Here is a 12,939-nt window from a genome sequence, read left to right as displayed (position 1 = left end):
TAAAAGTGTTATTGCTTTATTGATCAACCATGTGGGTAGACTAGCCACATTTTTCGGTACAGTTATACCTACTGTCAAAGTTGAGGTCGTAAAGCTGATATCATAGCCTTGGTTCAAATGTATTCCTTTGGAGAACATTAATTGAAGGAGTACCTACTATGAGTCACAAAACTGGAAGAATTACAAAGATGAATAATATGCATTATCCATCTTCAAATTCTAGTACCAGTGGATACAATTTAAATGCAGTCAGGAAAGAAAGGTCATATAATTTAACATGTTTCATACAGTAATTACATTGTACTTTGGACAGACTGATTTCAGTATTTAATTTGGTTTCTAACTAGGTGACAATTCTAAAAAACTAAATATTTTCTCTCAGTTTTAACCCTTGCATTTCTAATTTCTTATGCACTGTCAATGTGAAATTATAATACTGACTCCATTTATGCTCAGTGCTGGAGTGCTTACATATTGAATAACATTTAGATTAAGAGGTTACATTAGAAGTTCCAAGGAAAGTATACAAGCACGTTGTAAATGTAAGATAAAAAAATATCAGGAGCTAAATACAGTTATCATTTTTTCTCGGTCATTGCCTTTTTCCTGACTCTAAAGTGAGTAGCAACAAACATCCCTTCCGGTCTTGACTAGGGTGAGGAGTAGATTGAGAATTTTAGTTCTACCTGGAAGTAGAATGTGATATAATTATTACAGACCCTGTCCTGGTAATCTTTGTGTTTGGACAGCTTGTGTATCCCTCTGTTGAGGTAGCCCAGGTCGTGGGGTTGGGTCTGTAACCTGTGTCTTTAGCCCTCCAGTTTCCTGTGGTGCTTGACAACCAGTCCGAATTCCAGTCTGTGAGGCCAAGTCCCTGACGCTGCCTTCATGATGCTGTAGCGTCCTTCCTGGACTGTCAGCTACTTGACTGTCATCCCTCCTTGAACATCATCAGGAGCTAGTCTTGTCACCACTTATGCCCCTGTTGGTCCATCCCGTCCTTTGGACTGGATCTTCTGAAGCAGTCATTCTGTGTGAACCAGGCTTTCTTCGCTACATGACCCTAAACAAAATATATTAATTTGTTGGTTACTCCTACAACAAAGTTGCATATCCAGTGTTTCAACTGTGGACTTTTCTTCTCTCCCTCTCTAGGTGATAGTGAGGTCCTAGTGTTTTGCAGTGGAGGCAGAGACTCGGCAATATTTGCATAACAGTCTAGAGTTTTGAAAGTTCTTTAGTATCAGAATTTGAATCCCAGAACTACCAGCCAAGTGCGCCTCCCAGAATATCATATAGTCTCACTTCCACTGGACTGTATTAGAAAAATAAGCATCATCACAAGGTCAAATTTATTTGAGGGGAAAAATAATTATTAGAAAAAATTATTTTTTCCCTTGTTTACATCAAAATGATCTCCAGCCATCCATGAAATATGCTATAGAATTAATTTTAGAATGAAAAAAAAATGTGTCTTGGTTTTAATGGCCTTCTTGGCAATAACATGTCTCCATTGGGAAAATCTGAGGTTGGATACACAGTTGCTACAAGTATCGCCATTTTGGAACTTGTCAATATGTTGCACGCTGGCGTCATCACGGTAGGACTCACATTTCTTATTCCTTTTGTTGTTCCTTTTTAAACAACTTCCTGTCTCATGATAAGATGGTTGTTATGGGCTTTGAAGCATGAATTGAAGACCTTACAAATTATTATTATGCTTTTAACTGAGAAAGGAAAAAAGTGGAAAGTGTGGAAAAAAACAGGTAACTATTTTTGGGAGCCTTAGCTTTGTAGCACTGCTTTTGGCTAATTCAAATAATCTACAATAAGACTGAGTTACCAAGCGAGCCCTTCTCTGGCACACAGGGGGAGTGATTAAGGTGATTAACTGGAGGCATTTTCCTAGGATTGTATTCTTGGCTCCAGCATAGATTTTATTGAATTCCCTTCCCAAGCCACTGTCCGCTGTGTTATGAACATACATCACTTGCCGTAGCGAGGCAACTGTGAAATGCAGCATAGTGTCTACTCTGCTGAGGGAAAAAAATTGTTTTCAGACCTCTTATTTTATATTCTTATGACTTTTGCACAAAAACATTCTATACTCCCTGGAAGTTATAGTTTCTCAGTTTCATTTTCAGACCCAGGAGATCTCTTTTTCTCACACTGATACAATTATGTTCTGCATTCTGAAGATTATTTCATGTACTGCCAACTGGTCTTTAAAATACATCCTTTAAATCCTGATCTTTCTTGAATAATGTCATTTCAATCCTCAGCATTATTAATGACTGAAATAATAAAAGGTATTTGCCTAAAAATAAGTTATATTTGAAGGCTACTTGATGTGTGCATATGGTATGAGCTGGTATTTTTAAAATGTGGTACATTTATATGCACATAAGTGAAAATTTGTGAAACTAGCTGCATTTGTAAGGATAGGATGGATTATGCTGCAGTAACAAATGAGCTCTGAAATCTGTTTCAGATACATAACAAAGGTTAAAGATGGAAAGAGATTTATGTAATGATTACACCAAGATTGCTAAGGTTCAGGCAACTCTCCAGGGCAGCTCCTATCTATGTGACTGATGACTCAGGAACCCAGTTCATTTGCTTCTTGTGGTTCTTCTGTTTCAACATATGGTTTCTACAGTTGCTTCCTAAAGAGAAAAGATGCTTTTGAGGGCCACAGTTTGGAAGTGACCTAAATTACTTCCAATTAAATTTCATCACCTAGAACACTATTGGCATTCGGGGCTGAATAATCTTTTGTTGTTGGAGGGCTGTCTTGTTCTTAGTGGGATGTGTAGCAGCATCCCAGCTCCTTACACGAGATGCCAGTAACACCACCTAAAGCTGTGATAACCAAAGATGTCTCCAGACAGTAGTACTGAGTGTCCCCTGGCCAAGTGGGTTGGGGGGTAAGGGAGAAAATTGCTCTTGGTTATAAACCATTGAACTAGAACTAGTCATTTAGCTCTAACTGCAGGATTGTTGAGAAAAATGGTCTTGTGTTTATAGGAAAGAAAGGAGAACCAGACGTGGACATGCACTGGTGGTCTGTAATACATTAGCTCATGGAAATAGAGAAATTTCAAAGTTTTATTATGTATCTAAACGTATATGACAACGTTAATATGTTTCAATTTCAACATGAAACAAGTAATACTGCATGTTCAAAGTAAATGTAACAGTTCTTAAGTGCTTATTAAATATTTACTAAACTATTAAAAACAGTGAAAATACATTGAAAGAATTATTAAAATGAGTTGAAATTATAATTATTGTATTTGATGTGAGACTTAAAATTAGCTATAATGTAAATATGAGTGTTAAGACAAATTAGTGTTACTGTGAAAAGTTGTTTAGCATCTCTGAGCATATGTTTAATGTTGAAGATAATTTCTTTTTTAGACAGAATAACCATTTCTAGGATAGACTTACTAAGTGTATAGTTGCTCACACATGTTGAGACCTTGGTAATTTGCTTCGTAAATGCGTTGCTAAATTGTATGTATTTGTCATGGAATAATGAATAGATATTAGTCATAGGCCCATTAGTCAGAATGCTTCCAGATACAGGGATAAAAAGCTGGTAGAACCATCTTCTAAGAGGAAGAGAAAGAGAGAGGGGGGGAGAGAGAGAGAAATATTGATTTATTAGAAGGAATATTCGTTGTACAGTAACAAAGGTTTGCTCCTTGTTTATATTACATTCTGGGTGTGGCTCTGTTTCACACACCTTCTCATTCTAGGGCCTGGACTGAAGGAGCAGCCCTGATTTCAATCTTATGGAAGAAGAAAAAGATAATTGTAGAATGAGGTGGTGGCTCTTAATGTGTCTGCTTGGATGTATCATAAGTTACTTCTGCTCATATTTTACCAGTTAAAGCAAGCCACATGGCCAAGGCGATGGAATGGGGGAGGGAAGTATCACCTCCCACAGGGAGATACTGCAAGTGACATGACCGAGGACGGGACAGAGTCCTCTTACAGAGAGGGCAGCAGATCATGGTGAACATTAATAGAATCTACCACAGATGTTGAGATGAATCACTGAACACTGAGACAGATCTAGAACTGGGGGCAGAATTGTAAGCATCTCTGCTTCTTTCTGTCTTAGCTGTATTCTTTCCAACTATAATGTTGGATGAAATCAAGAGCAGTCCTAAGTTTACATTCCTCTTATTAGCAACAAAAAGGAGAAGGACTTGTCTGTAGGAATTAGTTCTGAACCTCCCTCATGGGCTGCTTTGTCAGAAGGAGCTTTCAGTTTACAATAATATGGCTGTTTGGCCATGTGTCCACTCTATGTGGTTAAAAGTGGAGCACTGAAATTCCAGCTTGTCCATAATCATGTCTTGGGTAAGGGAGGGGTACTTCCCTAAAGGAGGGCAGGGGATGCTGTTGCTAGAAGCAAGTACAGGTGCTGGGAAGACCAGAAAAGATGCCCACTGTGCACAGAGATGACATTACTGAAATGCGGTAAGCCAGAATATAAAGAAACAATATAAAAAGGTGAAATTTTCCATCTTCATTTAAATTTACATCCTTAGTCCTGTAGTTACACAAAAATCTTTGCCACAATCAAGGGGTAAAGGTTACAGAGAACTCAAAAATCAATTTTGGGGAAACAATAATTCCCCACATTAATTCCTCAGGTGTTCCTTATAAACCTTTAAATAGGGATCCAGAATAATAAAAGCTTATGATTCCATTAAAGTGATATTGTTAACTTGGCAAAGTCGGTAACTTCAACTTGCTTTACTCTTGTTCCCAATTATTATTGATTTTTTTCAAAAACTCTTTTGATGTACTGAGATTCCTTAATGTAGTGAGTTGAAAAATGATCAGTGAACCAACAATTCTACATTGTAGCCATTTCTAGACGTGTCTGAGATAAAGAGGAACTCAAATTATAGTCATTGACTTTGAAGTGCTTGCAGGTTAAAAGTAGAGATAAAAGAACTCACGTGAAGAGATAATACCAAATATCAAATACAAATACCAAGAGGATAAAGACAATGAGCTGCTCATAGCCAGGGCTCTGTCAGTAGTTGGCCGAGGTAGTGTAGAAAAATAAGAAACCAGAGATCACAGGGGCAAGGCAGGCAGCTGGAGCCAGTGTAGCATGGTGCTCATTGTGGGACAGGCTTCATTCCCAAAGGGACACGTTTTTCCAGGCAGGCAGGCGAACTAGGGTGTCAGAAGGATTTAGCTGTATGTTCTGAAAGTTTAATTTTCCATTTTAGGGCAGTGGTTCTCAACCCAGGGCGATTTGGCCTCCTAGGGAGAGTTTGGCAATGTCTGGAAATCATTTGGGTTGTCACACCAAAATGGGAAGTGTAGCTACTGGTATCTAGTAAGTAGACATCACGGATGCTCACACGACACTGCACGGGATAGCCCCTCACAACACAGAATGGGCCAGCTCAAAATGTCAGTGGTGTTAAGGTTAAATCCTGCACTGGAAAGTTCTGTGGAGGTGAGGTAGATCCGGACTAGGGTGAAATGTAAATAAAAGAATCTGAAAAAGTACATGTATATCACTGCTGTACAGCCGAAACTGTCACAACATTATCAATCAACTATACTTCAAAAAAAGAAAGAGAAAAGAAACATAAGCAAGAAGGTAGTAACAGGAGAAACTGTGTGCAGGGAATATTTAACTATTATCTGGTCAATGTTTCTGTAAATATGGGACTATTCAAAAAACGAAGTCTATTACTTTAAAAATGATTAAAGGGAAAGAGTAGGGCTGTGATGTACTGCAAAGTGAATGCTCTGCCCACCTGGCATTTTGCAGGCTGAAAAAACAATGGATTTGGCTTACAATGAAATCTGGCCCCCAGATGCCAAATTTGTAACCCCTAGTCCAGTCAGCTTCCTTTATTTTTTGCTGATAATAGGATCCGAGTCCCATCATCGGTGAAAGGTTTACCAAAGCCACACAACCATCAACTGCAAAGTCAGGCCCCAGAAGCCGACTGCCTCCACTTCCAGACAACACTCTCTCCTTTCTAAGTAGCCTGTGCTGTGGGTGCGACGCTGTATCAGTGAATGTGACGGACAGTAGTGACCAGGACAGCCCATCTTTGCTCTTCAGTTTTAGATCTGTGTGAACAAACCAACACTGAAACTTACCACACAGGAAAAAAATTAAGGGAACAGAACTCTAAACATAGCTATTACAGGAGCAATTGTAATCTTTGTCAAATATTTTTAAGAAACAAAGGAGCAACATAATTCTTTATCTTGCCATGAAGTTCACTGTAGCTAAAACTGGTTAGCAAAGAATAGTAGGCTTGTGGTGGTTTTGTTTTATTTTATTTTTTTACAGTGGTAATGAGGATAGAATAAAAAATCTGCAGATTATAAACATTGTTTGAATGTTACATGATGAGATATTTAAGTAGGAGTCAGAATGCAGGCGAATTCCTAACTTGGCCAAACTGTAGTTGTCATGACTCTGGACGTGACAGAACCTGATGATAAAATCAGGAGAATGTTGGCTGTGATTGATACTTTGATGTTATTACTGAGCGTGAGATGAATTGATATTCCTGTAAATGAGAAATGAGCATGGCATATGAACATAAAATAGATTTTTTAGAAGTGTTACTAATCTTTTAACATAGGAATGTTTTACATTAATCATCAGTTTGAAAATTGACTGTTTTTATTTTGAAAAATTGGTTATAACTTTACAGACCTCTAAAAGTCAAGTATTGATTTTTTTAAAAGGCATACTTAATAGAAAATGTGTTTTTTCTTTAGTTTGGAATTTCACAGACTGGTCCAAGTTCCCATCTTCTTTCTCTTGTTTTAAAAATTGGTAATATTTTTGAGAACTTCCTATGGATTATCTCATTTAATCTTCAGTACAATCCTCATTGAGAAATTACTGTTTTATCGCTTTAAAGGTGTGGACGTTGAAGGAGACATAGCTAGTAAGGGCAAAACTGAGACTTATGTATTTCTGTATTCTACTGATACGCTGTAGTTGTTTATAAAAATGAAAAACTGATCATGTCACACATACTTAACACCCTGCAAGGGCTTCCCATGTTACTCAGGAAAGTCTTCTTCTATGAAGCCTTGTCATCACCACCGTCCAGAGGAGATCAGGCGGCCTTGCTATATTTCTGTATAACAGATATCCCCATAAAATAAATATCTTGTGACTTTACAGCACTTACCACAAATCCAGTTGCATATTTGTTTGATTATCTATTCAGTGGCTGTGATGCCATAGTCTGTAAGCTCCCCCAGGACAGAGACCATACAGTTAACTCGTTGTTGCCTCTCCAGCACCTAGAACGGTCTCTGAGACATAGTATACGATGGAGAATATTCACTGAAGGAGTAACTGATAAAGGGAAATCTATTTAAACAGGATAGCACGGCATTTAAACAGAATACTTTGGACTACTTTCCTTACTCTGTAGTCCATGTGGGGGACTGTCCTATATAGTAAGACTTTGTCACTTTCAGAATTAAACATCTTTGGGTAGAGTCCTAGGGTTCTGGACTGAAATCTCTTCTTCACTCAGTGATAGGAAAAGGAATCTAAGTATATCAAAGTTTGTTGTACATATTTTTCTACTTACTGTTTTTTTTCTGGCACTGCCACACCAAGAAATATCTGATTGTTGTCATCATTGTCTTTCCTATTATCTAATTTGGTTTTGGTTGTTTACTTTTTTATTATGGGAATTTTCAAATATACATATATTTTCATATATACATATATTCAAATATATATATATTTGAAAATTCCCATAAATTCCCATAAAATAACTTTTTATTATGGGAATTTTCAAATATATACATACATATTTGTGCATGCATATGTATATTTGACAATCATAATAAAAAAGTATAGATAGATATACATATCTTTACATATCTGTCTATATATAGAGACAGGAGTAAAATAAACCCTATATACCAATTATCTAACTTCAGCACTTATTAATATATGGCCATTCTTGTTTCATCAATAACTTTTGGGCGGGGGAGTAATTTATTTATTTATTTTTAGAGGAGGTACGGGGTATCGAACCCAGGACCTTGAAAATGCTAAGCATGTGCTCTACCACTTGAGCTCTACCCTCCCCCCTCATTTCATCAATACCTTCATCCATTTCCACTTCCATATTGTTTGAAAGCAATTCTCAGACATATCTCATTGTAAATATTTCAGTATTTCAATATGTATCTCTGTATGAAAAGGACTCTTAAGTATAATACAACATAATACCATTATCCAAAAATTTGATATTTCTTTACTATCATCAAATACCTTATCAGAGTTCACATTTCCTCAACTGCCTTATAGAATTTAAAAATTAGTTTTCAGTTTATTTAAATTGTGTTCCAAATAAGACCCACCCATTGCAATTAGTTGGTATCTCATCTAAACTATAGAATTCCTTTCTATCTCTTTTATTTTCTCGAGTATTACGTAGAGTCATATAAATCATTCTCACTTTAGAAAGAAATAGTTTAGCCAATAATATTTACCCAAAGTTAATTCCGTGTTTGTACTCACCCTGAAGAATTTTTGGTTCTTATTAAATAACTAGTGTTCCTAGTTATTACTTGTAGCATCTTAATTTAGAAATTGGATAAAATGATTCTTGTCAAATTCCGTATGATCTAGCATCAGGCATTTGTAGCCAGGATGAAGGGAGCAAGAATTTTGTGAAAAAAAGAAAAGGTTCCCCTTCAATACATTGGGTAAAACTTTCCCACTAGCTTCTTATTTTGGCTATTCTATGGCTGATGGGAAGGACTAAAGAAAAATGTAAATTATCCAAAGGGAGATTCATGACTGTATTTTAAAATATCAGAGCTAATAGGACTTTTAATGTTTTCTGTACTGTTGACTGAAGCAGAGTATGAATGGGTGATGGAGTAACTTGCAAAATGCAGGAATAAATCTGTCTAGTCCGAGAAGCTCACCAGAGTGCAAGATATAATCGCAAATATTTCCTCCTCTGAGAACTGCAAGAGGAGTTTAGTAATTGAGAGAAGGCAGAATAAAATAAATATTTTCAAGAATATTTTCAAAAGATTTCATGTTATGGTGTTTGGATATTGTATATTTGCTTTGTCTGGGTAGCTGACATCTCCCATTTTTCAAAATCTGTGTATGGGTTGGTTTGTACTAATCAACTCCCTTATCACACCCATCCATTTATCATGTTCAGGATTGTTTATCCTTGGATTTTTTTTTTTTTTTTTTGAGGATTCCCTTTACTTATTCTGGTTCCAGAACACAATGCCTTGAATAAACAGAATCTGCTACTGACTCATTACGAGCAGCTTTTCTAGCGGCAGTAAAGGGATGATTCTTAAATTAAAATCCATCATATCCATGACAACTTGTCAGGGTTCCAGCTGTGGCTCTGAAATGAAGCAAAGGGCGTCTCCTATATAAACATCAGATACTGAACACTGAGGATGGAGTTCTAGTCAATTCACTCACTCATTTAGCTTATACTTAGTAATAAGCCCTTATGTTCTAGGTCAGTGGTTCTCTGACTTGGCTGCAAATTACAATTACTTGTTAATCTTAAACCAAGATGAAATAGTGATGCTTGAGTTTCTTGCTCTTGAGAATCTGGTTTAATTTTTCTGAATAGGGACTGAGCATCTATCTATTTAAAAGCTTCCTGTGTTTCCAGAGGGGAGGGCATAGCTCAGTGGTAGAGTGCATTCCCAGAATGCACGAGGTCCTGGGTTCAATCCCCAGTGCCTCCATTAAAAAGTAAACAAACAAACAAACCTAATTACTGCCCCCACCAAATATATTTAAAAACTCCCTGTGTTTCCAACATGGAGCAGGTCTGAGCACAGTTGTTCTAGATACTGGATACGATGGAAAACCGTGAAGATGATGACCTCGCTCACAGGAAACTTAAGTTCTGGTGTGAAAAAGGAGGACCATAAATGGATGGACAAGATGAATTCATATAGTGTTAATTTCACCAGGTAGAAATAGAGGGAAATTATAGAAAGGTACCGAGGGGGAGAAAAATAGTAGAAAAAGTACTCAAAGGAATCCCTTTTGGGAGAGGTGAGAATTGAATAGGAACTTGAATGGGTTCATTACGCTCAAAAGAAGAGCAGAGAAGGAGAGCTATTTTTTAAAGCTTGGTCAAAATATGTAAATTTCATCTATTTTAGGAATAAGCAGTTAATTTTTGTCAGAAAGTTAAGATCCAGGACTGGAAATGTTAGTAGTTTAATTTTATTGGACACTTACCTTATGTCAGGCACTGTGCTAGGCACTGGGGGTACAAAGATGAATAAGGCCCAAGAAACTTTCAATATAGTGCTGCATAAATCGACAAACTTGACATGACGTGGCCTGTGCTAACATAGAGGTAATGACGGGAAGGAGCTCTCTGACCCACCAGTGGGTTTCAGGCTCCCTGTAACACATTCCAGGGGCTACTCATTCAGTCTGTTTTCTATTTAGCACTTATTTTTACCTCAGTTTTGACTTCTGCCTTTCATATTTTAGAAAGCTGGTTCTAAATGAAAGATAGAGCTGACATTGGTTAAGCAATTGCACTCATCTTAGTGTAGACTTGATCGATTGAGTAATTTAGTGTAAGAACATTGGCTTCTCTTTTACTGTGAACTCTGCTAGGCACAGTAGAGATTCAAAGTTAATAAGATGTAGTTAGTTACTCAGTTGAATTTTAGGAAAAACAGGTAAAACAGAAAAGAGCGTAATCACTCATGATGCAAAATTGTGAGTGCTATAATGAGGTATGCAACAGTGTGGGGGGAGTGGAGGGGGAAGTGAGGAACTTAAAATGATAATAACCCTTGTTGAGATCCAGGGTACCTCAAGGGACTAGTGCTAGCTCTATTCATATTTTTTTCTACAAGATGATGTGACCAAAATAAAGTGGGTTTTGATGAGACCTCACTATCAAGCTGATAAATTAGGTCACTAGTCGATTATTTAAGAACGCCTTGGGAGACTGTTAAAGGAATGTTTATCTTTAAATAATCAGTGTATTCATTCTGATTTTCTTTTCTAGGTTGTCTTTTCTTTTTGTTGCACTTTACTTTCACTTCAGAAGCAATTCTGTGTGATTTTTTAATGGTTCGTTAACACCCCTAAGTACCATTTTGCTTTTGGCTTTTACAGAAACCATGAATGGACTTAACAGAGAAATAAGTACAGATGAAAACAGAAGTGGAATAATAATAGTAATTGCACAACACCTTTTCTGCCTAGTTTAAAGCATCTTGTGAAATACAAATCAGGATACTGAGAATCCCCAGTGGGAAGGTGACAAAAAATCATAACCTTCTTTTAGAGAGGGAGTTTCCCCTGAGAATCTGTGGAAAATAGAAGTGAAGTGATATGATCATTTTATAGCTACCCTAAAAATTATCCTTGAGGGACGTGTCTTCTTGTGCTCAACCACATTTTTCACACAGTGACTGCTGGCTGTGGACACATTCATCACTTACTACAATAACAGCAAACCTTCAGGAAGTATTTGCAATTATCATTCAGCATTTGGGTAAGTGGTGCACCTCCAGTTTGGATCTCAGCTTTACTACCAAAAGGTTTACCTGTTTTACTTGTGGTTATTCTGCATTTAATATTTAATCCTACTTTTCTACCAGTTGATTTTCCCCTACCAAACTGACTGTAAGAGTGATGTGGGCAGGGAACTCTATCCTAACACACAGCTTGGTTTTAAGAACGTAGTATTTTTTTTTTCACCTTTATTGAGGTATAATTGACACACAGGAATTGTGTATATTAAGGAGTACAACTTGGTGTTTTGATATATGTATACGTTGTGCAATGATCACCACAATCAAACTAATTAAGATATCTATAACCCCACATAGTTACCAACTCTTTCCTTCCTTCCTTTCTCCTTCATTTCCTCCTCCCTCCTACCCTCCTTGCATCTCTGTTTCTTTGTCTATCTTTTTATGCTGAGAATACTTCAAATCTACCCTTTTAGCAATTTTCAAGTAATCAGTGGCAGTATTAACTGTAGTCACCATGCTGTACAATAGCTCTTGTGAACTCATTCATTTGCATAAATGAAACGATATCCTTTAATCAGTATCTTTCCATTCTCCATTTCCCTCTCCACCCCCTGCCCCTGAAAACCACCATTCTATCTCTGCTTTTATGAGCTCAACTATTTTAGATTCCACATGTAAGGGAGATCATCGAGTTTTTGTCTTTTTGTCCCTGGCTTGCTTCACTTAGGATAATGTTCTCCAGTTTCATCCATGCTGTCTCAAATGGCAGGATTTCCTTCTTTTTTATGACTGAAAAGTATTGCCTCCATATATAGATACTACATTTTCTTTCTTTGTTTATCCGTCCACGACCACTTAGTTTGTTTCCATATCTTGGCTACTTAAAGTAATACAGCAATGAACATGGGAATGCAAGTATCATTTCTAAATGCACATTTCGTTTTCTTTGGATATATATCCTGAAGTGTAGTTGCTAGATGATATGGTAGTTCTATTTTTAATTTTTTGAGGAACTCAATGCTATTTTCTATAGTGGCTGCACCAGTTTATATTCCCATCGACAGTGCACAAGGGGTTCCTTTTCTTTATATCTTCACCAATACTTATCTTTTTAAATTAACATATAATTGACACAATATGTTAGCTTTATGTGTACCACATAATGATTTGATATATGTATATATCACTAAATGATCACCATAGTAAAGTCTAGTCAACATTCATCACCACACAGTTACAGTTATTTTTCCTGTGATGCAAACTTTTAAGATTTACTCTTAGCAACTTTCAAATATATGATACAGTATTATTAATATAGTCACTATACTGTACATTATATCTCCAGGAGTTAGTTATTTTGTTACTGAAAGTTTGTACCTTTTGATTACTTTACCC

At 36.8% G+C, this 12,939-nt stretch overlaps 1 protein-coding gene and 1 non-coding gene across 23 annotated transcripts in view; both read left to right on the top strand.

Annotated features, from left to right (window-relative positions):
• Positions 1-12,939, top strand: part of LOC105070277 (uncharacterized) — a 246,329-nt gene that overhangs the window by 118,891 nt on the left and 114,499 nt on the right. The gene's annotated exons all lie outside the window — the stretch shown is intronic.
• On the top strand, positions 9,702-9,774 carry TRNAS-AGA (transfer RNA serine (anticodon AGA)). The gene has a single exon. It is a non-coding gene; the product is annotated as a tRNA-Ser (tRNA).

Source organism: Camelus bactrianus, chromosome 1, assembly GCF_048773025.1.
Source record: "Camelus bactrianus isolate YW-2024 breed Bactrian camel chromosome 1, ASM4877302v1, whole genome shotgun sequence".
In the NCBI taxonomy this organism is placed as follows: domain Eukaryota; kingdom Metazoa; phylum Chordata; class Mammalia; order Artiodactyla; family Camelidae; genus Camelus; species Camelus bactrianus.
The sequence above is the reverse complement of the archived record's forward strand: the minus strand, read 5'-3'. Positions and strand labels throughout refer to the sequence as shown.